Raw genomic sequence first — 26,687 nt, forward strand, 5'->3', positions numbered from 1 at the left:
GCTGTACAACTTTCTTTGTGACATGGTTATTTTTTAATAATGGAAAGTAGTTTCATTTGGCATCAGTTCTAAGCTTTTTCTTAGGAGCCTATAGCTCTTGGGGTTGGGCCCAACCCAAGTTCCAAGGCCTCCTTCGTGTACTATTATATGTTTTTAATGTCTTTGCAAAATAATTTCTGTTAAGTAGATTACAGTCTTGCTTGGTTACCTAGGTCATTTTTGATGATTAAAAAGGATTTTCATGTTCAGATTGATTTGATAGGTTAAAATAGAGAAGATATTCAAAAAAAGGCCATCAAGCACCCCTGATCTCACCTCTCCCTCTGTGCGACCATGAGATGAGACCAAGGTGTCCTTGCTACCACCAAAAACACTGTCTTTGCTTCATCATGCAATTGTTAGTGTTAAATTCTCATTTGAAGAAGTTGATACCAGTTGTGGTTACATGTTTAGGTTCATGATTGCTTAATTTGCATAGCTATTTCACATGATTTCGTTGCAATAACCTTCTGTTCATTTTATTTGTTGATATTCAGGTCAGATTAGGTTAAAGTAGCTAGGTCTTTGGTTTTCCGAGTCTTTGTTTGAATAGTTTGGAAAATAACTTGCAGAGCACCTGTGATACCTCTTTGCCTACCCCTACTCCATCAATACCGCCTGCTCCATCCTCCAACTCTGATTCTTGCCTCGCATTTGCCACGTTCCCTCACTTTGACCTAATTTCCATATTTTTGTGCAACATTGCTCTACCCCTCCTTGAACAAATCCAGCCATCCTTATCACTCACCCACTTCGTTCGCCAAGTCCTAGACCTCCTCACACCCTTATCTCACCTCCATACCCACTTCTTCACCTTTTTTCCACCATCAGCCCTTCAAAACTCCCTTTTGGAACATCCTGTAGAAGCCACAAAACATCCTATAGAACCCCTGCAGACTTCCTGTAGAAGCTCACAAAAGCGGTTTCTTGAGATCTAAGCACTGTGAATCTCTCTGGAAGGGTGCTAGGGACCCCTTAGGCCCTCTTATAACCTTCCCAACCTCGTGCAAGCACCTACTTAATTTCCTTTCGCCAGTCAACCTCTGCACAGTCAAAAACAGTTAAAGCACATGCAAGATAATTTTGACAAATTACTCAAAAATGAAAAAAGATGTTTTCTTCATATTTCTCTTCAGAAGTAGCTTAGTCACATGCATTTTACCTTTCTAGAAGTCAATGGCATCCATTTCTTTAGCTTTCATCCTTTTACTTGCACTAGTAGGGTTAGTCGGTACAACTAGGGTTTGCTAGGGTTGGCATTCCTTTCTAGCTTTCAACATCTTTCTGCAAGTAGATTAGCCTCTGGTTGAGTTATCTTTCGTCCATCACAGTTAAAAGCTTCTTCTGAGAGCTCATAGAAGTTGGCTTAAGCTCCTAGCGGACTTGTGCCAGCTAATCAAGTGACAGCCTGTGGCAAGAGCTAGTACTTGTGCATATAGCACCGTCGCTTCCAAGTTTGTTATGAACTACCGGGTTGATAAAAGTAAAGAAGGGAGTCCCAGGAGTTGCAGCATTATTGCTGCAATACTGGAGCCCACCATTCTTTTTGGTGTCGTTGCCAGGGAAGCGTCAGAGTATTTGTGATTGCTGCTTTTCTTCTATTTTCTACTACAACCTTCTGCTAAGTAGTTTATTTCATTTCCATTCTGAAATTTCATTTCTGCAAAAGTAGATTAGACCTTTCCTACTTTCATAGATTAGCATTTCAATTCCGCAATTTCATTTCTGCAAGCGTAGATTAGCATTTCAATTCCGCAATTTCAATTCTGCAAGTGTAGCCTAGCATTTCATTCCTACAATTTCATTTCAGCAAAATAGATTAGTCCTTTCCTGCTTTCATTTCAATTCCACATTTTCATTTCAGCAAGATAGATTTTAGCTAGTTGCAATTCAATCTATTTCAGTTTTGCAAGTACAAGCAGAGAAAAAAAACACAAAAGCAAACAAAAATATTCCATTTTCATGCCTTGTAAGAACAGAGACAATACCGGAAAATTCCTACCCAACACCCCCACCACATCACTGAGTCATCCTTCTCTCTTCTTTGGTGGCAGTGATCCAGAAGAACCTATAGGTGAACCTCCTGAGATATACGAAGATCCTATAATAGAAGAAGAGCAAGAAAACATTCCTTTTGACACCATGGCTGAAAACATAAACGGTAGAGAAGATGAGGAGAGAATAGAAGGTGCCTTTTCCATCCAAGAGACCAACAGGGACATGAGGATGAAAAACATAAGTCCCTCAGCCTTACCTCATTTCCATGGATTGACCACTGAAGACCCTGATACCTTCCTGTTTGAGTTTGTTGTCCTTTGTCAAACTTATGACTATGCGGAAGACGAGCAAAAGTTGAAACTCTTTCCCTCTACCCTCAAGGATGCAGCACTACGTTGGTTCATGGGGCTACCTGGAAACAGTATCACAACTTGGGCTCAGATGCACCGAGCCTTTAACAACAAATACCAGGACTATTGTAGGTCAAAGGAAACAAAGGGAGAGATCCTTCAGATGACCATGGGAAGTGATAAGTCTTTAGAAGACTACGAGGAAAGGTTCCAACTTAGCTATAAACGGGCCAGGTGCATGCTTGACCCTGAATCTCTGAAGCTGGTTCTGCTCCGAGGAGTCCCCGAAGACCTTCTAGATACCATCCATCTGCTAGCTGGAGGAGACATCTACCAACTACCTTATGAGGACATAAAGACTATGTTTAGAAACCATTCTAGGGCAGCCCGGAAACGAGGTAGGGGGAATTCACTCTCAGCTAGTACCACCTTATCCAAGCATGAGTTTGCTAATCAGATGGAAGACCTCAAAAGTGAGATGAGACAGGCCATTGCCATGCAACTGGATACCTTTTGAATCCAACAGAAGAAAGAGGAAGCTGAGAGGGCTTTGGCCATTTTTTGTCCCAGATGTAAAATGAGGCATCCTAAGAACGAGTGTCCATTGCACTCAGTGGAGGTATGTTTCGTTTGTGAGGAATACCACCCCACGAACCAATGCCTAACCTTACCTGGACTTAAAGCCATGTACCAAGGGGTTGAAGGGGCCACTGAGCCACTCTACTTCCTTAACCAAAGGAGGCCACATGGGTCCAAACCTTACCAGCAGGGGATGCAAGGAACATCCCAAACATATTACAACCCCAGCCAATCCGCTCACATGCCTTCTTGGGGGCCCCCTGCTCATCCTTCCTGGTCCACACCTCCTCCTTGGTCTTATCCATCTCAGTACCATACTCAACCTGCTATTCATTCATTTCACTCTCATATCCAGCCACAACCTCAGTGGAATGCCCCTCAACCGGGGTGGAGGCCCCAATACAACTCTCCTCCCGATATTTTGCCTCCACCTCCTACTCAACCACAACCATTACCTCCTGCTCCTCCAAGACAACCCCAGATGCCTGCTCAACCGAACCCGAACCCCAACAATAGACAGGCCCAGTAGGTATACACTGGAGAGACAACATGCCCTACCTATGGTGTGGAGATTTAGGAGATCAACCTACAATCTAGAAAGGTCCTTCTAGATCGCCAGCCTCCTCCCCCGAAGGAAGAGGAAGAGAAACAAGAAAGTGAACCCAAAGCCATTCCACCCTTTCCTAAGAGACTAACAGTAGCCACGCAACCAAACCTAGAGGAGACTGAAATTCTGGGAGAACTTAAACAGTTGTGTGTGAAAATCCCACTTCTCCAGGCCATAAAAGATGTACCAATCTACAACAAATTGATCAAGGAGAAGTGTTTCAGGCACCCAGGCAGGCGCAAGAGAGATGCCCCGACTATCAATGTCATAGGACAACTGTCCGATCTGATGTTGGGACAAGTAATCTGTCCAAAATATTTGGACCCTGGGAGTCCTATAGTTGATGTCCACATCAATGGCACCATAATCCCCCACACCTTGATTGATCTAGGGGCTACCATTAATGTGATGACCAGGGACACTATGCTTAAACTTAACCTTCAGGGTTCCTTAAGAAAGACCTCGACAGTACTGCAATTGGCAGACCGCTCCACTGTGACTCTCGAAGGGATTGTGGAGGATGTCCTGGTCTCTGTTGATTCTTGGGAGTACCCTGCGGACTTTTTGGTCCTTCAGCCAAAGGCAAAACTCACTGGATACCCCCTCATTTTGGGAAGGCCTTAGTTAGCTACTGCGGATGCTTACATCAGTTGTCAAGCTGGAAGCATGACCATCAAGAATGGGCCTATGTCCAAACAGCTAGTCCTATACCCTCCTACCCAACCTCTATTGGAACATGACTTACCACTCTGGTTGGAGGAGGAAGATGAGGGTGAAGTCTACTATGCACCATTGTGCATAGTAGAAGCTACCAGGGGAGGTCCTCTGACCGAGGATGACTTGATCGAGAATTTGATTCAAAATCCACCTCCCAGTGCACTATTTTTAGAGGAGTTAGTGGAAGGTACCCAAGCCAGCGCTTTAGTGGACCTCTGTGTGGCCGATCCAACCTCACCCAGAGTTAAAAATGTGGAATTTGGCCATGAAAGAACCTTAAAGATCAGCTCATCCCTATCTTCCTCTCAGGAGAAGGATCTCTGTAGCTTATTGAGCCACCATTTGGATGCCTTTGCTTGGAGCTATAAGGAGATGAAAGGAGTCCACCCTTCGGTCTGTACCCATCAAATTTACATCAAAGAGGATTGTAAACCAGTCAAGCAGCCTCAGAGGAGAATGAATCTGGCCCTTAAGGACATCGTTAAAGAAGAATTCCAAAAGTTGTTGGATGCAAGATTCATCTACCCTATCTCGGACAGCGAATGGGTTTCTCCTCTGGTGCTTGTACCCAAGAAAAATGGGAAGTGGAGAATCTGTGTAGATTATCAAGAACTTAACAAAGCCACCAAGAAGGACCATTTCCCTTTGCCGTTCATAGATCAAGTGCTAGATGGGCTGGCAGGGAAGAAGTTCTTTTCTTTCCTAGATGGGTTCAGCGGGTATAATCAAATCCAAATCAGCCCGAAAGACCAAGATAAGACCACCTTCACTTGTCCTTGGGGAACCTTTGCCTACCGGGTCCTTCCCTTTGCGCTATGCAACACTTGTGCCACTTTCCAGAGAGCAGTATTGAGCATATTTGCTGAGCTGGTTCACGATTCAGTGGAAATCTATATGGATGACTTTACTCCTTATGGGTCTAACTTCCAAGAAGCATTGTCTAACCTGGGAAAAGTTTTAACCAAGTGTATTGAGATGAACTTGTCCCTCAGTCCTGAAAAATGTGAATTCCTGATGACTGAAGGGACTGTGTCAGGTCATACCATTTCTCAGCAAGGATTACAGGTGGATCCTAACAAAATTGCTATCATCCAAAAGGTTCCACCTCCTCAAAAGGTGAGAGATGTTCAGAGTTTTCTAGGCTTAGCAGGATATTATAGAAGATTCATTAAAGATTTCAGTAAGCTAGCCTCGCCATTGTTTGGCCTCTTAGGGAAAAATTTTGAGTTTAAATGGACTAACGACTGTCAAGGGGCTCTGGATGAGTTGAAAGATAAGCTGGTGTCCGCCCCGATCTTGAGAGGTCCAAACTGGGCCCTACCTTTCCACATCCACACTGATGCCTCGAATAGAGCCATAGGGGTAGCCTTAGGACAAGTTGAGGAGAAACTACCATATGCCATATATTTTGTCAGCAAAAACTTGTCCAAGGCAGAGATGAACTATACTGTAACCGAAAAAGAGTTCCTGGCTGTAGTGCACTCCCTAAACAAGTTTAGACACTACATCACTGGCTATCAAACATTCGTACACATTGATCATGCTGCGATTACATATTTAATGAATAAGCCTGATGTAAATGCTCGTATCATTAGATGGTTACTCTTGTTGCAGCAATTTGATTTGAACATTGTGGACAAGCCAAGTAAGGAAAATGTTGTTGCTAACTTTCTGTCTAGATTGGATTTTCCTGCAGGTGAAGAAGGGATAGTGGATAACCAGATGCCAGACGAACACTTGTTTTCTATTTCAATACTCTCTCCATGGTTTGCTGATATAGCAAATTACTTGGTCTTAGCACAGTTCCCTCCACACCTATCCTCAAGAGAGAAGAGAAAAATTGTGAAGAAAAGTGCCCCATTCACTTGGATTGGGGGCAACCTGTTTAAACTTGGCCCAGATCATATCTTGAGGCATTGTGTTAGGGAGGAGGAAGTTTTCGACATCCTCCTGACCTGTCACGATGGGCCCTGTGGAGGTCACTTTGCAGCGAAAAGGACTGCCTTCAAAATTCTACAGGTAGGCTACTATTGGCCCACTCTTCATCAAGATGTCAGAAGATACATCAGCCAATGTGACCGATGTCAAAGGATGGGGAAACCGACTCCAAGGGATGAAATGCCCCTCCAACCTCAAGTGACCTTCGAGCCATTTGAGAAGTGGGGCATGGATTTTGTGGGTCCTATCAACCCTCCTTCAAAGCAAAGGTCTTACATCATTGTGTGCACAGACTACCTGACAAAGTGGGCAGAAACCAAGGCAATCAAGGAAGCGACAGAAGGAAAAGTGGCTGATTTTTTAAGGGAAAATATCTTCTACAAATTTGGCTACCCAAGAGAGCTGGTCACCGATCAAGGAAGTTAGTTCACCTCTAACTTGATTGAAGACCTACTCGCTCATCACAAGATCAAGCACAGAACTTCCATCCCTTATCATCCGCAAGATAATGGGCAGGTGGAAGTTACTAATAGATCATTGGAAGAGATTTTGACTAAAGTGGTGAGCAGCACCAGGAAGGATTGGGCAGATCGCTTGGTTGAGGCCACCTAGGCCTACAACACCACTTGGAAACTACAACAAGTTTCACACCTTATGAGCTAGTCTATGGGAAGAAGGCTCTGTTGTCCATAGAATTCGAGTACAACACATTGAGGGTGGTAGCTCAACTGGACCTAGATCTCAGCCATGCACAACGGGAAAGATTACTGCAGCTGAAATGATTAGATGAACAGAGAATGCAGGCCCTCCTCCACTCAGAAGTAGTTCAACTCCAGAGGAAGATATGGCATGATCGACACCTTAATGAAAAGAAATTCCAACCAGGAGATTGGGCGTTGTTGTATGACTCAAGATACAAGGATTTCAAAGGGAAACTAAGGACAAGGTGGTTAGGACCATATACAGTGGAGAAATGCAACGACAATGGTTCAGTCCTTATCATGACCATTGATGAAGAATCCATCCCCATGCTCATCAATGGGCATCGATTGAAAATCTACAGGAAACCCCTTTCGAGGCAGGAGTCCATTGAAACTTTGGACAAACCAGTGCTGGTAGTGGAGCAGGGCCTTGTCTGTACTCCACCCACACCTTGAGCATCAAAAAAAAAAAAACAAAGAAGTGAAATAAAAAGATCCCTGGGTGAAAACTTCTTAGAGGCGCCCGGGGCAGACAGTGAGGGTGAAAACCTCATGGAGGCACCCCAGCTGTCTCTCAAAAAAAAAAAAAAAAACAGGCCTAATCTCTATGGAATAATTGCAGGTTGCAGGGAATATATTGCAAGTTAGGAAGGTCATGCAAAACAAGGACAAGGGTCCACACTAGGCTACAGGACACCCTCACAGACACTTCCTCCATGACCACTCGCCTCTCCTAGGATTTGATCATATTCGGGGGCATATTTCACCTTCTACAGGAAGTTCTACCTATTCTACAGGCAGTTTATGTTTTCTACAGGAAACATCCTGTAGAACCTCCGGGCAAGCCAAAATCGATCTTGGAGGGGAATATGAAGGTTGGAATCTGTTTGTTAGGCCTGCAGCCACCCCTGTTTCCACCCATCACCATATGGCACCCTGTTCCATCTCTTTACACCTCCGTTACCCACCTGGTTATGTGTTCCTGCATAGTCATACAAGAAACCCTGTTTTCCTCATATTGACAGCAAGAATTTTTTTAGTGACAAGTCAAGTAACAAAGTCTCGCTCACCCTACCTGTCCAAACTCCATCTAGACTCTTCATCAATGAATCCCTCGTCCGCAATATAGCCCTGCTCATTTAGCCTGCATCCCAGGAGGAGAAGCAGCTACAAGACATCCTACAGGAATCCTGTAGCAGCTGATCCCTCTGGAAGACATACTTTGGAGGTAGGGACAGCCGAGATCAACAAAGGGAACATGCAAAAGGCTCCTCTTGGATGTGAAAACATCCTCGGTAGCTGAAACCCAACAGAACCTGTGCATGCAGCGTTGATAACCGAAGGATCGGGTTCCAAAACCCGTGCATACAGCATCAACAAATGAAGGAATGGGTTCTAACACCCGTGCACGAGGCAGCAGCAAGTGAAGCAGTGGTTCCAAGACCTGAAGTCTGCATAATGCATCCACGGCCACACAGGTAAGTGTCTAAACTCATTCGTCAATTGCATAAACTATATTTCGAAAACTGCATGACTGTGAAAATGGTTCGGATTGAACGGGATCAGTGGCTAGTCAACTGGCCACCCTCAACTAGTTACATAGCTTCGTGGGATCCGAACAAGCTCAGTTACGTTCAAATTTTCCGCCGAGATGTGCAGCCGACACATGTGGAGTGTCCAGTCGGGGAAAATCGTCGGGATTGGTAGTGGTGGCGGTAGTTAATGGCAGAGGGGAGGTGATGGCGGTCAGAGACACACAGAAAAATGATGGTCGTGATGTTGGATCAACGGTTCAGTCCGGCCACCTCATTCCCTCACCACGAATTGTGCCACAGTTAAAAGATACTCGGCTGAAGACTCTCACCACCCGCTGTTCATTTGCACTTGCAACGTCCTCAGCCGAAGTACGCGTTCTCTGCGTCCAAAATCTGTTAACCTGTTGTCCTCCACCGAGTTTTTCAGCCTGTTCAAAAAAATCTCCCGCGTACCGGGCTCGTTCAGAGGCGCAGTGACATCCTACAGAAGCCGGCAAGAGTTCTACAGGAAGAAGCTCTACAGGAAATACGGCACAGCTTTCCGGAGCAGGGAAGCCTGGACTTTTCTTCGTCGAATTTGGAGTTCCAAGAGAGGTAGGCTCGAAAACACTCTTCCATGCATGGTATGTTTCGAAAAGGTGGTGAATTGAACTGTCTCAAATTGGGGAGTCCGAGAAAAATCCGCCTGTGAGTTGGAAATAGCAGTTTTCCTGTGTGTTGCACGATATTTCTCAGTCATTTTTGCGTCAAAATTCTCCTCCACAGTTCTTGTTAAAAAAGAAAATTTTCCTGTAGGAAAGATACGCAACTGTGAGGGCTAACCTGTGTATGAAGAATTTGAACTTTCATGTTTGTATGTATGCTGGGAATAAAACATTGAGCTCTGTACTCTGTTTGTGGAAACCCAATTTCTTCCTTCATAAACAGACAGCCGAGTTCTAGGCAGCAACAGCCTTAAAGCCAGGAAATTGGTGCTAATTGATAGTTGAAATCCCTTCTCAAAGTTCAGGGGAGAAATCCATAAACAACATTCCCTTTTCTGATCAGAGCATAAAACAGGGCACTCTCACCATGCCAGGAGGGTTTATCAGGAAAGAACCTTCAGATCCCAGCAAGCTGCGTGAGCATCCGGAGGTGGTGGACCTCTTCACCCGCGCCAATTGGATGTCCTTTTGTGACAAAATTCAGGGTCATGACGATGAGATAACGGAGGAATTCTTAATGTCCCTAAAACCTGAATCAAAGACACAGGCCACAATGAATTTTAGGGGTTTGACCTTAGAAGTTACCCCTGAGCTCATCATTCGTGTTACTGGTCTCCCATTAGGGCTCCCTTGGAGCAAAGAAGAAAGGTCATTGGGCCAGGTAGCCAAGAAAGCATTCTTCCTGCCTGAGGAACATCCTGTAGAAGACAAGAACGGGGTCCGGAGAACTAGCTTACCTCCTCTCTGGAGTGAAGTCAGTTTCCAAATCATGAAATACATTACCTGTGAAGGGAGGTTCAACATTGTCTACGGCTATCATTTTAGGTTGTTGAATGAACTAAGACATGGAATGGATTTACCCCTGGAAGAGAAGTTGAGCATTCCCTATTTTCTTCTGCAGTCATTAAGTGAATGTGGCACAAAATTGAAGGAAGGGACACCAGATCAGTTAGCCCATCATGGGCTCATCAAACTTTTAGTGGAAGATGCCCTCCACACCTACACTGTCCCCCTCTCTTGGGAAATTTTCCGAAACATGACCAAAGATGACGATATTAGAATTCTAGCTGAGGAGCTCACCTCATCCAGCAGTGAAGAAGGGGAACACACTGAAGCAGGAGAGAAAACCAGTGGTAAAGAAACACAAGACAAACAAGCACAAGCAGGACAAAAAGAGAAAGAGGGAAAGGGCCAAATTGCTGAGCCTAAAATAGAGCAAGGAACAATAGCACAAACACCAAGGGAAAAGAGACTACAGAGGAGAGAAGAGAAGGCAGAAACATCCCAAGTAAAGGTTGGCACAGCCACAGCAGTCACACCAAAACAAAGGAAAAGACAGATCCTAAAATGGCCACAATACAGGCAGAAACAGTTGACACAGAGGCTTCTACAGGAAGCATGGAAACAGAACAGCAAAGAGGGAAATCACCGGAAATATTGGCAAGAGAGGGAGCAGCTGTGCTGGCCGCCTTAAAAACACCTCCAAAACAAAAAGCGAAGCGAAAGAGGTAAACCTCCATGTACCTTAGAGTAAGAAGGAGCACACGGATCAAAGTAGGCAGACCCCAACCGCAGTCAAAGGAGCCAATTATCATTGAGGACACAACCCCTAAACCAAAAGAAGGGGCTCCTTCAAAGATTTCCGTCACCTATGAGCGAGGAAGCCTAAAAACTTCCACCTGGGGAGAAAGACTGGAAACAATGGACTCAAAGACAGTTCTACAGGAAGCTGAGAAAGCTCTACAGGAAACTCGGGCTAAGCTAAAAGAGACTGAGAAATTGGAGGAAAAGGCGGCCAAACAACCACAGGAAGAAGAAAGGACAGAGGAAATATTGGAACCAAGCCCTTAGCCCAATTGTTATAAAATTATATATTACGGAGCAATGGAACACATAAAATATTGCAGAAATATAAACACAAAAAACGCATAAAACAAGAGAGACACATATATACGTGGTTCACCCAGTTTGGGCTACGTCCACCCCGAACAGCCAGTCCTTCCTTTCTATTATCCAGCAAAATGAAGAGACACAACCTACAGCAGATCCGCTGTAATATCCTCTGTTTTCTCTCACAGTCTCACCTCTCTGTTTCTCGCTCACAGTCTACACATCTATTACACAGCCTCAAATACAATGCCCTCATACAAAGAGAGGGGTTGCCTTCTAGGGCAAAAAAACCTAAACTAAACATAAGTTCTACCGTCAGATCATTTGCCTAATGAACGGCCCAGATTGACTAGAAATTACTATACTTTTACAAGGCAATTTTACATCTGTTTTTAGCTTCGGGGGCGCTGCCCTTGAGCCCCCGCCGGGGGACCGCTGGCCCCCGGACCCCCCAACCGGGGGGGATCGGCCCCCCCAGACCCCTGCACCCCCCTGCGTGGATGGGTGTACAAACTTCCTAGGGTATACATCCGGCTAAAACAAAGACCTCTGAACAATCATGCTCCACACACAACACCAGTTTGGGTACATACTATAACCTGTTAGAAGTTGGGAAAATAATTCCCCAGAAATTTGCGGTGCCACTATTCTTTGCACTAGAGGAAGAAAGAATTAAGACTCATACTTGGATGAGGATTGCCAAGTCCAAGGGTGTGGCAGACATAGGCCCCCTAGAAGAACAACTCAGGGAGTCAAGGAAAGAATTGGCCATGGTGAAGCATGTGGAAAGCATTCAGAGGGCCAAACTACAGGAAGAGAATGAGCTGCTGAAACAGCAGCTACAGCTATAGGGAATCCATAAGGAAGACAAGCCCTCCATTCTAGGAGAACAACAACAACGGGAAAAGCCTCCAACAGACAAAGAAACCTTGGATGAACAACAAAGAAAGGATGGGCTGCAGGCTGAGATCGAGGCACTAACAAAACAGCTACAGGAGAAGGAGTTGCAGGCAGCAAAAGAGATACAGTCTCTAAAACAACAGGTACATGAGAAGGAAGCCCAACTGGCTTGCATGGCCAGCTGGGCCATAGAGGTTGTACAGTGTAGGCAGCCTGCCAAGTCATACGCTTTGTACCTTAAAGATCAATGGTTGCAGTTCCAGATTAACACCTTGGCCCAAAGGGGCACTACTCCATTTCAAAACTATCATCAATTTATGGCTTTATGTGACAGTAGCTCATCAAAGGACAAGGCTAAATTATCAGAGTTTTATTTGCACAACTTGGCCCTTCCAAATATGAATTCGTGGGATCCCAACATTGTGGTAGGAGATGTGCAACTTATGGCCATGGCCTCTTGGTTGAATCATGAGGAAAAAAGGGCAGCAGAGGTCCGAGATATTATGAACAAGGAACTCAGTGAACCACTAATGATCAGAGCAGAGCTGGAGGATCCCTCGACATTGATAAGCGCCCACTAGCACTTGGCCAACAACCCTCAGAGTTACCAGATTACATTGAACAACAAGCTTAAGCTATTGCCCACTTTGAGGACATGGAGAGACTGTTGGGGGATAACTGCCTTCATGCTTGCACAAGGAGGTGGAACACACTACCCCACAGTTTGAAGATAAGAGAATACCACTCTCCAACCAAGATGAGGGAGGCCTTGGCAAGGGTACCCCTCTATAAACAGTCAATGCAAAATCTGCAGGCCAATTGGATCGGCCTAAAGTTCAGTCCTCCCTTGCTTTTGGGATTGCTGGAAGGAGTTAAGGAAGAAGAGGAAAACAGGCAGTGGGAGGAAGTGGAAAGAAAAGCAGGATTTCATGACCGGGAAGAAGACATCACCTCGGAGGCCTGGGACGTGAGAGAGGCAGTCAAAGCTATCAAGGATGATGAGCTAGATTAGTTGCTCAGAGGATGAGCAACCCATTTAGCAGGGGGGTGATGATGAGCCCCAAAAATGGGTAACTTATTGGGCTCATTTTGCCTATTGTTCTTCATCAATCCACCATTTTTCATAGTTTATGCATGTTTTTTGAGTATATTTATGTTAGTTGAACGAATGAGAATAGTCACTTGACCAAGAAGGCTAACACATGGTTATTGCAGATTTTTGGACAAATTTTGGACCAAGGCCAAGCATTTATGAGCCAGATGACAGCCAAGCATGAAGGAACAAGGGTGAGGATTCGTAGGAAGGGTGTCTCCTGCACTAAATGGCCCCTTCCTCGAATTCTCCACCCTCAGCTCGGAGTTCAGCAGGCCACCAAAAAGGATTCCCAAAGGCAGCCAAGCAGTTTTGTGTAAAGTGACTGATCACTGGCAGTTCGAGCAGCCGAGCCCCTCGAGTTAAGGAGGGTTGTTGGAGACCCTCGTAGTGCATAAATAGGAAGGCTTCCAACCTTCGTAGGTTACTTTTTGAACAGTTGTATTCTACACTATAGTGTTGCTAGTTTCTCAACTCATTTTGTAGCTTCTACTGTACAACTTTCTTTGTGACATGGTTATTTTTGAATAATGGAAAGCAGTTTCATTTGGCATCAATTCTGAGCTTTTTCTTAGGAGCCTGTAGCTCTTGGGGTTGGGCCCAACCCAAGTTCCAAGGCCTCCTTCGTGTACTGTTATATGTTTTTAATGTCTTTGCAAAATAATTTCTGTTAAGTAGATTACAGTCTTGCTTGGTTACCTAGGTCATTGTTGATGATTAAAAAGGCTTTTCATGTTCAGATTGATTTGATAGGTTAATAATAGAGAATATCTTCATAAAAAGGCCATCAAGCACCCCTGATCTCACCTCTCCCTCTGTGGGACCATGAGCTGAGACCAAGGTGTCCTTGCTGCCACCAAAAACACTGTCTTTGCTTCATCATGCAATTGTTAGTGTTAAATTCTCATTTGCAGAAGTTGATACCAGTTGTGGTTACATGTTCAGGTTCATGATTGCTTAGTTTGCATAGCTATTTCACATGATTTCGTTGCAATAAACTTCTGTTCATTTTCTTTGTTGATATTCAGGTCAGATTAGGTTAAAGTAGCTAGGTCTTTGGTTTTCCAAGTCTTTGTTTGAATAGTTTGGAAAATAACTTGCAGAGCACCTGTGATACCTCTTTGCCTACCCCTACTCCATCAATACCGCCTGCTCTGTCCTCCAACTCTAATTCTTGCCTCGCATTTTCCACGTCCCCTCACTTTGACCTAATTTCCATATTTTTGTGCAACATTGCTCTACCCCTCCTTGAACAAATCCAGCCATCCTTATCACTCACCCGCTTCGTTCGCCAAGTCCTAGACCTCCTCACACCATTATCTCACCTCCATACCCACTTCTTCACCTTTTTTCCACCATCAGCCCTTCAAAACTCCCTTTTGGAACATCCTGTAGAAACATCCTGTAGAAGCGACAGAACATCCTGTAGAACCCTTGCAGACTTCCTGTAGAAGCTCACGAAAGCGGTTTCTTGAGATCCGAGCACTGTGAAACTCTATGGAAGGGTGCCAGGGACCCCTTAGGCCCTCTTATAACCTTCCCAACCTCCTGCAAACACCTACTCCATTTCCTTTCGCCAGTCAACCTCTGCACAGTAAAAAATAGTTAAAGCACATGCAAGATAATTCTGACAAATTACTCAAAAATGCAAAAAGATGTTTTCTTCATATTTCTCTTCAGAAATAGCTTAGTCACATGCATTTTACCTTTGTAGAAGTCAATGGCATCCATTTTTGTAGCTTTCATCCTTTTACTTGCACCAGTAGGGTTAGTCGGTACAACTAGGGTTTGCTAGGGTTTGTGTTCCTTTCTAGCTTTCAACTTCTTTCTACAAGTAGATTAGCCTCTGGTTGAGTTAGTTTTCATCCATCACAGTTAAAAGCTTCTTTTGAGAGCTCATAGAAGTTGGCTTAAGCTCCTAGCGGACTTGTGCCAGCTGATCAAGTGACAGCCTGCAGCAAGAGCTAGTACTTGTGCATATAGCACCGTCGCTTCCAAGTTTGTTACGAACTACCGGGTTGATAAAAGTAAAGAAGGGAGTTGTAATATCCCTCCCCTTAATAATAAATAATAAATAATAATATAATAATAAATAATAAATAATGCAAAAATCATAATTAATAATAATAAATAAATCACTTAATAATAAATAATAAAAATAATAAAGATAATAAATCATAAATGTTAAATAATAAATGATATTAAAAATATATACAAGAAAATAAATAAAAATAATAATAATAAAAATAGTAATAACCATACTAAAACTCTAAATAAGAATAAATAGAAATAAAACAAGAAAACTATCAAAAAGAAGGAAATAAAACAAGAAAGCTAAAAATCAAAAGAAACGTAAAGAAATAAAACAAGAAATCTAAAAATCAAAAGAAATTTGCATGTAGACACATGGAGTGTGTGCATGTGGTTCCCCTTCCAATATTGTTCTATTTAATAGATGGTGAGGAAGATGAGAGGCATTCCTGCATTCCATCATTCCGAGAGTCTATCTTTCATTCTCTTGGGAGAATGGTGTACTAAGACTTAGGAGTCATTGGCAGTAGTACGTTGATTGAGGGCTCGAGGGTGGCCAGTTGTAGCAAAGCCTTGCGCAATTGAGCCCACGGTTAGGTGGAGAGTCGTCCCCAAAACCTTGTTTTCATCTGGCAGACATCGATCACAGGTAATATAGGTATGTACTTATTTGTTGATTTTGATTTTAATTAGGAAATTAATTTTATATTTACTTTGGGCTGTTACATATGGTATCAGAGCTTTGGCTCAACTCTTAGGGCCTATGGGCATCTTAGAAAGAAAAAAAAATTATTTTGTTGGGATTTTTAACTTGACTTGTTTTGAAAGTTACAAGATGGTTACTTCCAGGAAAGCAGCATGTTCTACAAACCCTCCCTATACACGAATTTTTTTTATTCCGTGCATATTGACTGCGTAGTATGAGTAATTTCCAATATTAGCAGATTTTTGTTTCATTTGCTAGAATGGTATCCAGAAGATTTAGAAAGCAGTAAGATGCATCTGGAATGTTTTTAATTAAATGTGGGAAATATAAGTTTTTAATTAAATGTGGGTATCTTTAACTCTAAGAGCAGAAGCCAAATCCTTCTCTATCTTGGCATCTATTTTTATAGTTCGAGGAGGCAGTTTGTTGTGGGACTCCCAATAGACCTGAAAAGCTTTCTCTAACTCTTTGAGTGCTTTCCAATTGTCACATATTCTGGTATGTCTCTCGAACACAAGAACAACCAAACGAGTTGGATGAAAGGCCACATTGTCCCACTCCATGTTGCAAATTTCCTTAATGATGCAATTATCAGCCTCTCCTTTCTAGTCTATTAAGGTACCATCTTCGCCAACCACATTTGCAATCAAAGGCTCCTTAAAGAAATCAGAGGCCCTGACTCTCCACCTATCCCCCACATCTTCATTGTCCTCTTCCTCCACAACTGCAAGTTGCGGCTCCTTATCATCACTGCCATCAAAATGAATATCAGAATTGCCTCCATGCAGGATCGAACAGTATTAATCAGAATTGCCACCTAATTATCATTATTGCTTTCCGCAACTACAGGCTCGAAATTTGCAGGAGTGGACCTTTTTCTGTTTGACTAACTGGCCTCCGTCTCTGATATCAAATCGTGCAGAAAAGTATCGAGAAATGCCTCAACTAAGCCAATCCCCTTCTTTTTCCTACCACGCTTTTCTGCAAAGGAGATTTTCGTTACATTATTCCCAAGGTTTACTTCGCTTACGTTTAAATCAGTTTTTTCGTTAGACTTTGTTTTTTTTCTTCCTTGGCCAGCCTCGCTTCTGTTTGGTAGTGACGGATGCAGGTTCAGAAGGGTTTAGGGCTTTAAAATTTGAGAAGTTAATCATAAATTTTTGCAAAATTTAATTAAAATTTTTGGGCCCTAATTTTAAAAGCTCAATCTGTCATCCTCAACTCAATAGCTAACACTCCAATATTAGAACGGATATTTATGTAGTGAAAAACTGTATTGTTATTAAATGGTAGGAACATCACCGGCTGCCAAAGGATGCACGAAAACCAGAATCACCACAAAAATGAGTTTCGCATAAGTGCAAATGCATTTCTATGCTAAATTTCAACAGTGAGGCGTTTATACATGCTAAGCTACCAAAACAGCGGTGTTTACTCTTCTTTCTTGTGGAATATCGAAGTACTCTCAGCATAGGCTTTTTGTTCATTTTTAACCTTATATAGTTATTTGGTTACGCTGAAATCCGAGACATGATGTAAAATTCATATTTTATGTGAGTTAACACAAACAAATTGTGTCATGTTTAAATTTCGAAAGTATAGTGATTCACAACCATTTTTACTTGAAATTTGCAAAACACACATTAGTGTCTTAGAACATTGTTCCAAATGAATCTTCACTTAAAGCCACGTGTTGACACAGTAATTGATGTTTCGAAGTTTTTAATGAAGCCAACATATAGGTGTGTTACCCACTTTATTAATTACAACTAGGTTGGCCTAGTCACCTTCTTGGGGTTAGTGCTCGAGCCTCCAACCCTACAACGGTGTGTATAAATATACATGCACTCCTCATTTGTAACACATATTCATCCATTATTTGATTAAGTAATAACAAACTCAATTGTATCTCATTGATCCATTTATCAAATATGTATTATTTTATCCTCTATGAATTTCTAACATTTTGTCCTTATGTTGCATATTCGGTAAATGATTATTGGTCATTGCATTAGAACCAAAGCATTTATGAACCAGATTGGTTCATTACAATAACCATTCGAGTATTTTAGAGAGAGTTAACTAAAGAAATATACGTCAACAATGCATATAATCCCAGCTCTGGTGAGGATGCAACAAGGAATAAATGAAGAGAGAATGCATTTTGGGCGGTCCTCATGACCAGATATAAAATAATTACATTGGCATTACACTATTTATGCAACAGCCTAGTTAACCACTATTTGTTTGACAAAAATGGTATTTCTTAAGAACTTTGGGATATTTTTTATATTTTTTTTAAATTAACAAACAATGAAGGATGGGTTAAAGTTGCAGAAAATGGGATTCTCTGCTCTCATTAGAAATATTAATTAAGACCCATGTGGCTACTATGTCTTTTATCTTGATAAATACAATATACACAAACATTAACTCAAGGTAATGCTTGGAATTGTTAGTTGGCTATATTTGTGTAATGGTATCATTTTGTTGTCAATTCTCATCTTTTTAGCCAATTGTTGTATTTGTTGCTTCTTTCTCTTCCTTTTTCCTTCTTGTTCTTTTATCGTGAACCCATTTTGATCAAAGAGGGTACAAAAATCCTTGAAATAGTAGATTTACAATAAGAAAATCTTAGGTTGCTATGCAGTGACCAAGGGATATCTATTCATCAAAAGTCGCCCAAGACCATATACCAGGTTGAAAAAAGTTCGGCAGGGTCTCAAAGAGGGGAAGACTCGGAAAATTCAGGATCTCAAAAAAAAATATTTGAAAGTTTCACGAAAGAGTTTGAGTATGTGGAACATTTATAATATTATACTTGGAACCATACATATTACTCAGAAATTCCAATAATTGAAGCATGCACTATTTCTTTTGCTATTAAAATGTTCTTTTACGTTATGTTTTGTTGCATTTGTCGAGAAAAGGTTCAGAAGTTTAGTTAAGACTGGTTCTGCGGGTAGGGTTTGGAGTCTGGTCAAACCTCAGCCAGGTCTAGCAGCCAGCCGAACCTGGGAACTAAGCTCTCAAGGCTTGCACCTACCACATTAGTATGAGGGAACAGAACTGGTGTTGCTACATAAACATTATTTCACATCGTTAAAAATAAAGATATGAATAAGCATTTTCCAGGACAACGCGGACTTGTCACAGGGATATTGGAATCATCATGTGTATATTTCTTAGGAATCATCATGTGGATATGTATAATTCAAAGTTCCAGAATGAACAAGCTAATTATCCTGGTATTGTTTCGATCCTTATGTTGTAATTAAGGAATGCAAGAAAAAACCCGGTAGCTATTAAAGCTTTGTTAAGGGTTTGATATGGTGTTGCCTTTGCAGATGCGCTTGCAGGTGGACCATCTTATTAATAAAATGATTTTATTTTGTGTTGGGGGAGGGATAACCTTCCCAGTCATCCAATCTGGTTCTGGGTCGGGTGGTGGTGTCTCTTCTTTATGGTGTGGAATATTTTTTTTGTTTTGGTTGTTTGATTTCTTAAATTTCCTTAGAGTAATCATTTAATAGCCATAAGAATCTCATGATATATTCAATAAATTTGTTTAAATGATTTATTTTCTTAAAAGCAGTCCATTTAATTCTTCTAACGTAAGTTATGTTGAGACAATTCTCTAAGTTTTAATACTACAAAATTAGTGATTATTGATAATTTGCATGATCAATCACACAGTTTCAAATTTGGCAATGGTCTGATTGCATGCCATGCAGTAGGGGAAAAATATACAAAACCATAGATTGAAATGAATAAATAATCTTCAAAACTTTGTTGAATAAATTTGGCATGGTTAATACATATCTGGTTAAAAAATTCACTGCATAATTATCACAACAATAATCTAAGTATTTTGGCTCTTATTTTATGCTTCTTCACTGATGAATCTTATTACAGTGTTTGGCGATCATTGCATGCATATGCGGGTGACTTGATTTCACTGTTAGAAATCTTTAATTAGCTATCCAATTTGGTATCTAAGGACTGATATATTCTTGGCAATAAGCTACAACAATCGGATTCTTGACAGCAGAATAACGTTGGTATAACTTAAAGTTTGGTGCATTCATTAGTTCCTCATTGGTTTTCTCATGCATCATTATAGACATCGGGTTCTTTGGTACTCTGTTCGCATTAGAATCTCATTACATGGTAAAACCACTATCTCATTTTCTTGAGTTGATTATGCTTGCATCCTCTTATCATTTTCTAAACATAAAAAGTGCTATAATCAACTACAACGGTTCTCTCCATTACAAACATATAACAAAGCGAAATTCTAAATGACTCACCTAATTAAAAGTATATAGTTTTGTTATGAATCATTGATTCATTGGAAAAATATATAATCTTGTAATCTTGGATGGTGATAATCTACCCATAATTGACGATGTATAATTCTCTGAAAGATTGCACTATTGATATGGTATACTGGCATGTTTTTGTAACAAATCTTTAATGCTGGTGTAACTACTCACCACTAGTTCATTTTACAACACAGTTTTTGAAGTATTTGGATAATTGAAGTTGAAATTTGTCACCAATTGAAGTACTCTAAAATAGTGAAATCTGTTCCAATTTACAATGGATAAACTCTGATATCTTAGTACCTTTAGATGATCATTGTTCACTAGCAATCTGTTCATTATTTTACTGTTCAAATTGATCTAAAAACACAGAGATGACCTTCCTTGAATGTTGATCATACTATTCACTAATTGGGTTGGATTGTTGTTCTCATTGTCCTTTAGCGATAGCAGTTGCTTGGCATTTCTCTGGTCTATTATTGCAAGAACACGACTCTCTCAATATGATCTTCTAATAAATTTAATTTTGCATTGCAATTGCCATTCAGATTACATGTATCTGCTCATTTACTAAACATCATCAAGCTACCATTGAAGTTCCCTTCATTCTTGAGTGAATCAGTTGGGTTTTGCAGTATATATATAAACCACAGGAGGGTATCTTTTAGTCTCAGTGGCAAATCGTATAAATTTGGATTAAAGTTCAGAAGTTGAGTATAATGTTACATGAGGTTAGTGATTCAAGGTTAATTGCATATAATGGTCAAAGTTGTCTAAGGAGAAATGGAAAGGAGAAACTTGCAAATTTTTGGGATGATAACTAATGATAATTCATGTGATTATGGCTAACTTGGATCAGATAATTACGGTGGTAGCGAAGAAGTATCACAACAAGAGTAAGAAATCAGTAAGAAGAGACAACCTATTTTAGAACATAATGAAAGAGTTTGGTATAATCATCACTTGGTACTCTAAAGGTATCACTATAAGGTATATCTAAGGAAGAAAATATTGGCAATCAACCAGGGAAGTTGAAAAATCATGGTAATAATGAAGGTCATTTTAAGGAACCTGGAAGGTATGATAAATAGAATGATTGGAGAAGATAAGTTGTGTGCATAACAACATCTATAACAATGGGAGAGCCACATTGTAAATATTTCATAGGTGACTAACTATATGAATGAATTATGGATAACAAGATGTATGATCAGGAGATTTTATGTATTACCCAAGTTGGGAAATAGTAACAACATTTCCAAGGTATATCGGTGCTATGTTTAAAAGAGGAAGAAAAGAAACCACAATGACTGGAGGTGAGAAATTAAAGTCAAAATAGAATAAAGTAAAGAAATTTCCATTTTAAGCTAATAGACATGGAAGACTAGGAGAAAAATATATAATAATATCTGGTAGGAGGAAATGAAGGGATGTTCTATCAAGAAGAAAGGTATTGATGAGTGGAGCGAGAAACATGATGGGTAATGGTCATAATGATGATCTACATATTTTAAAAATGTGAAGGTGTAAAGTTCCATGATGACCAAGTGATAATAAACAAGGAAGATAGGAAGGAATGTTGCTAGAAATTTTATAAGGATACCTTGAGAAGGATTGTGTACATAGTGACAAAAGAAGTGAAAGTCAATTAATAGAGGTTGTACTTGACTAATTTTCACTCATCGTTTCATGAGTAGGACTTCCCATAAAGTTAAAAGAGGTTGTTTCCACATAACACCTCACAGTTAAATGGACAATGATGGTAGTAGTGTTTCCAACTATTTCAAAATTTAAAATAATGATACTATTTAATAAGAAAGAGTCTTTTGCCCAACTTGAGGAAACTGAATTTATGATAAAGCAATCAAGTGGTATTGAGCTACGAACTTTATGAACTCGACGAGATAAGAAAATATTTCTGTGGATGAAGTGCTAATTGTTAAATAAGTCAACATGGATCAACAAATCCTTGTGCAAGTAAATTAAGCATGATATAAAATTAAATCATGACGAAAAAATGTTTATATGTGATTGCATATAGCGATATTGCAATCAGTAAGCCAAAGGGTAAATGGATGTACAATCAAGGGATTTTAATTTTGAGATAGATGATGGTGGTATCACTAGTAATATCTTAAACAAGGAATTTCACCAAAATTTCCTTGGGGAAGGAACAATATATGACGAGAGATTAAGACTCAAGATGACGAGGCTCATGTGAAAATTAATGATATACTTATATGATTATACTGTTGGTGTAAATGATCAACTACCTAGTAGAAAGAAGTCGAAATGATTATTGAAAAATAATTGACAACTTGATGAAAACATATTGACAATGTTTCATGGTACGAAGATAATGATTTACATATGGTTCTTATAGTGATAATGTATCCATATGATAATAGCGATATGCATAGGTATTATGACGTTATGTCAAGGTATATTGACACATTCATTTACTAAGTGATGATAGGTATTTAATGTTCAATACTCATGATGGATAGGATATGCATAACGTGGCATAGGAATTATGATGCTATAATATGAGGATTATTGACATGTGGTTCATTTATGAGAAGTCATGATATGTCTTAAATATAATTATGTTGATGGTATAACTGAAGCATGTGAAAGTTCCGTACAAATCTATGACATGCATGAGCATGCAGTTCCTTATTATTCATAATGTTGTGATTAACAAAGATTAACGTTCTCATGATGACATGCAAGAGTTGGCATGTGGATTATTTCCTATGATACTATGAGGGTACGGTTAATGCATTGGATGCATGTTGAGATGTGATGATTCACAGGACTCCACAAATGGGCCGAGAGGGCCGGTTTATTTGATGATCTCGTGCGAGCCCATATGCACGAGGGAGAATAAGTAACACCATATGGGCTGGGGACAAAACTCAATCAACACTACATATGCCAGTGGTTCCTTTGTCTTGTGTATAGCTCTTGATGGATAGCTCTTGAAGAGCTATGGGACCATCTTGAGGAGGCCAAGTGCCTGATGTTATAGGCTAGGTGCCTATTATTGGATTGGGATGCCGAAGTCTGGAAGGGATGTCAAGGACTTCGATGCCTGGGGCTGTGCACCTTAAGTAGTTGTGCAGGAAGTGGGCCAGCCTTGTGAGATGCCCGGGGTCATTGAGTACCAGACCGAATGCCTGCCTTGGGGCAGATGAGGTCTGAGTCAGGCGTGAGCCTTGGGGCCAGCCTTGGACTAGGATACAGACCGGGTCAGGCTTAGCCTGGTGCCGAAAGTGGGAAAAAGGACAGAGATTCCTTGAGATTTCTCGGGGTGTTGGGGACTTTCGATGCCTACTAGTTATACTAGTTCAGCAGCGGGTGTTGGTAACATGAAGTTAATAAATAATAAAAATAATAAATAATTCAACTTAACTTCGGGACAAAGTTCCTTAAAGTGGGAGAGTATGTAATATCCCTCCCCTTAATAATAAATAATAAATAATAAAAATAATAATATAATAATAAATAATAAATAATGAAAAAATAATAATAAATAATAAAGATAATAAATCATAAATGTTAAATAATAAATTATATTAAAATATATACAAGAAAATAAATGAAAATAATAAAAATAAAAATACTAATAACCATACTAAAACTCTAAATAAGAATAAATAGAAATAAAACAAGAAAACTATCAAAAATAAGGAAATAAAACAAGAAAGCTAAAAATCAAAAGAAAAGTAAAGAAATAAAACAAGAAATCTAAAAATCAAAAGAAAGTTGCATGTAGACACATGGAATGTGTGCATGTGGTTCCCCTTCCAATGTTGTTCTATTTAATAGATGGTGAGGAAGATGAGAGGTATTCCTGCATTCCATCATTCCGAGAGTCTATCTTTCATTCTCTTGGGAGAATGGTGTACTAAGACAGGAGTCACTGGCAATAGTACGTTGATTGAGGGCTCGGGGGTGGCCAGTTGTAGCAAAACCTTGCGCAATTGAGCCTACGGTTGGGTGGAGAGTCGTCCCCAAAACCTTGTTGTCATCTAGCAGACATCGATCACAGGTAATATAGGTATGTACTTATTTGTTGATTCTGATTTTAATTAGAAAATTAATTTTATATTTACTTTGGGCTGTTACAGGAGTCCCAGGAGTTGCAGCATTATTGCTGCAATACTAGAGCCCACCAATCGACAACACTGCTCACCCTATCTACTCCATGCCATCTACTAGATGGGTTCATAACCTATATGGGCGTATTTTCATTAATCTGTGCATGTTACAACTCCTGTTGTGCATGTTCCCGCTGCAACTCTTTCTCTCATCTGTGCAGCTCCTGTTCTTCTTTTAGTTGTCGCTTGAGAACCTACAACTCCTTCTCTTCTTCACTCTCTCTCCCTTCTTGCAGTCCTCTTGTTGTGTCGTCACCTCATAGCTTCAGTCTCCAAAGTTTATTTCATCACAAGTGGATCTTCTTGAGCTTGCAACTTTGTTCCGCCTCTCTGTTGTCCACAACTTTCCTCTTGCACTTGTTGCATGCAAGTGTGCTACCTTCTGTTGTTGCTAATAGTGTTGCTCACTGTGATGCTGCTGCCATTTCATCTTGATATCCTTTTCCATGAACAGCTTGATGTCTTCATAGATAGGCAAGTTCATAAACACTTGATCGGCTGCATCCCCAGTTGTGCTATAAATGATGTCTTTGACTCTGCTCTCCTAGAAGCCATTGTACCTATGCTGCTGAGAGGCAGATGAACACCTGTGATACCTAGAGACATAGCAACACTTATGACAAGAAATTTGTCAGTCAAAAACAAAAACAAACTGGAGGACTGACATGCAACATACTTGTGTGATTGTCTGGAAGATTGTGCAATTTTCACTGGGAAGCTAGAAGACAAACTCCCAAAACTGCACAAAGCATGGTCTAGGCTATCGGGAGGCTAACTAACTACTAGAATTGTGTAATGCACAATCCAGCCTGGCCTAATGAGGACTGAAACTGTGTAATGCGCAATTTCAGTCAGCAGTGACATGCGAACCAATAAACTACATTGCACAGTTTTCGGGACCAATAAGGCACTGCCTCCTAGAATTGCGCAATGAAAGCCTGGAGGTCAGTGTTGGGCTAGACTTGCACAATTTCTGGAGGGAAGGTAGAGCCTTCACTTCTAGAAATGTGCAATGCTAATCGGGCGAGGCAAGGTCCAAGCTAAGGCAGCCTAGACTCGCCAACGGGCAACTGAAAACATGAGAAGTCTGAATGCATGGTGATACTAAGTGTAAACAAGAGTGAATGATCATGCATGCAATAGTAAGTGCATGATTAAGAAAATTGGAAAGTATGCATGTGTGTGAAGCGAGTCCCCACAACGGCGGCCATCGGTGCAAAAAATGCGACAGTAGTGAAATGCAAATGAAAACTGAAATGATGCTTCTACAAGCTAACATACATCAAAACAATACAAGCACTCATTGAAATCAAGCAGACAACACTCACACAAAGTGAAACACAAAAAGCGATAGAAACACAGCGCAAGACATGAAAAGAAGACTTACCCTAAAACAGCTAAGCTAAAAGTGCCAAAGACTCTTGGATGCAATGTAGGATGTCAGAGATGCAAGTCCGGTGTGAGGAATGAGCTCTACATTGTCCGGTTGATGAGTTTTGATCAGATTGAGGTTATGACGTGCATGCCACAAATCTAGGAAAAAGTGCACTTGGCGAGAGGTTTCTGAAAAGAGCTTTTCATGTAACCTCTCGCTGCTAAGAATAGATCCCTATATCTAGGGATGCCTTTTGCATGTTGCCTTTTTCTATTTCGGGAAGAGTATCCCATGCATGCAAATCAATTAGCTCAGTCCCGGAGGGGATCGGTCAACCTGAAGGCACATGCATCTATCTACAAGCCTAGGATGAAACTTTGTGCAGTTCCTGGGCTGAGATGGGCTAGTTGTCCCAAAGGGATTGTGCAATTTCTGGGAGGAACAGGTAACGGTCTCCTAGGATTGCGTAATTCCTGGGCTGAGTAGCTGTCCTGGATTAGATTGCGTAGTTTTCTGGAGGAAGTCTACTTGACTGCTCTGCACAATTCTAGAGCCCAGCAGGCTACCAGGCAGATTTGTGCAATTTATGGAGGGAAGGTTGGTTCCCCTCTAGAATTGTGCAATTTTCTGAGGGAAGCCTGATAGATTGATTTGTGCAATTCTTGAGCTCAATAGGCTAGCCAGCTGATTTGCGCAATTTATGGAGGGAAGGATGTTTCCCTTCCAGAATTACGCAATTTTCTGGGGGAGTTTCTTGGCCAGCACATGGTCTAAGTCCGGAAAGACAACCTATGAGGGGAGTGAAGCAAACTGACATGTACAGGCTTACAAGACACTAAGAAAAAGCTGAAGCCTATATGCTTGACGATGCAAGACATGCAACTGAGGATGGTTGTTAAGGAGGCTCCAAAATCAAGCTGAGGCAAAATTTTGGAGGGTGTTTGTAGCTGCTACAACAGGTTCTCATGCTTCGGTTGAGATGGATTTCTAGTTGGATTCGAAGCTAAGTGGGGTGGATCTTTGAAATGAAAAACAC

General features: G+C 40.9%; 1 pseudogene; it reads right to left on the minus strand.

Moving 5' to 3' along the window:
* Positions 1 to 16,126: 16,126 nt before the first annotated feature.
* The window catches only part of LOC149165369 (thioredoxin-like fold domain-containing protein MRL7 homolog, chloroplastic), a 98,341-nt pseudogene continuing 87,780 nt past the window's right edge, over positions 16,127 to 26,687 (minus strand).

The sequence above is a fragment of the Pinus tabuliformis genome, chromosome 5_1, assembly GCF_031772625.1.
Source record: "Pinus tabuliformis cultivar Carrire ecotype Pingquan chromosome 5_1, CPIR1, whole genome shotgun sequence".
NCBI classification, from domain to species: domain Eukaryota; kingdom Viridiplantae; phylum Streptophyta; class Pinopsida; order Pinales; family Pinaceae; genus Pinus; species Pinus tabuliformis.